The sequence below is a fragment of the Ambystoma mexicanum genome, chromosome 13 (genome assembly GCF_040938575.1).
Source record: "Ambystoma mexicanum isolate Mex_15411 chromosome 13, UKY_AmexF1_1, whole genome shotgun sequence".
Taxonomy (NCBI): Eukaryota; Metazoa; Chordata; class Amphibia; order Caudata; family Ambystomatidae; genus Ambystoma; species Ambystoma mexicanum.
In genome coordinates, this window is record NC_090938.1 from 332,787,409 (window position 1) to 332,788,465 (window position 1,057).

At 57.7% G+C, this 1,057-nt stretch overlaps 1 pseudogene; it reads right to left on the minus strand.

Moving 5' to 3' along the window:
• Positions 1-284: 284 nt before the first annotated feature.
• Positions 285-695, minus strand: LOC138520134 (histone H3-like; annotated as a pseudogene).
• Between the last annotated feature and the right edge of the window lie 362 nt (positions 696-1,057).

The following is a 1,057-nucleotide window of genomic DNA, read 5'->3' on the forward strand; positions in this document are numbered from 1 at the left end:
CCCTGCAGGTGAAGAAGTAACAAAAAAACAGTCACCAGCGGGCGTGTCAGGAGTGCCTCCCTCCGTCGCCCAGGACTGGAGGGCCTTCCATGCCACGGAGAATCCCTGTGAAATATGGGGCCAACGGGACGTTTGGCTTTTGCCTTTGAAGCAAAAGCTCGCCCGAGCTACGAGCATAGCCAAGCGAAGAGCAGGAGAGGAATCGAGCAGCTCGTTCATGACAATGTGGCGGCTCTTAAAAGAGCCTTTGTGGTGTTTTAGTGCGGTTGCGGTGCTGCTGTGCCTCAAGCCCTCTCGCCCAGGATGCGGCGGGCCAGCTGAATGTCCTGGGCATGATGGTGACCCTCTTGGCGTGGATGGCGCAAAAGGTTGGTGTCCGCAAAGAGCCCAACCAGGTAGGCCTCGCGGGCCTCCTGCAGTGCCATGAGAGCCGAGCTTTGGAAGCTCAGGTCAGTCTTGAAATCCTGGGTGATTTCTCGCACCAGGTGCTGGAATGGCAGCTTTCGGATGAGCAGCTCGGTGGATTTCTGGTAGCGGCGGATCTCCCTCAGAGCCACAATGCCGGGACGGTAGCGGTGAGGTTTCTTGACGCCGCCAGTGGTGGGGGCGCTCTTACGGGCAGCCTTTGTGGCCAGCTGCTTGCGAGGCGCCTTGCCTCCGGTGGACTTGCGGGCGGTCTGCTTAGTACGGGCCATGGCAGCGCTGTGAGATCTGCTTTCTCTCTTCGAGATACAGTGCGGAGCGACCGCGGGGAGCTGCCATATAAAGACCAAGCTCTCCGCTGATTGGCTGAGGCAACAGCAGGCGCCGGTTTAAAAAAAAAAAGCCTGCGCTGTGGTTGGCCAGTGTCGGAAGGCACGGCTATGAAACGCAGACTCAGGGAGGGAGGCCTTCGATTGGCTAGCCAAACAATCCAGAACCAGAAAGCAAAAAGCGACTGGAAAATGTTGGGCTCAGCCTTTTATGAGACGCTGTTGAGAGATAAAACAGGAACACCACCCATTTCCCCCCCGCCAACCCCCCCAGCGCTTTCAAACATTTAAACCTGCCACCACCA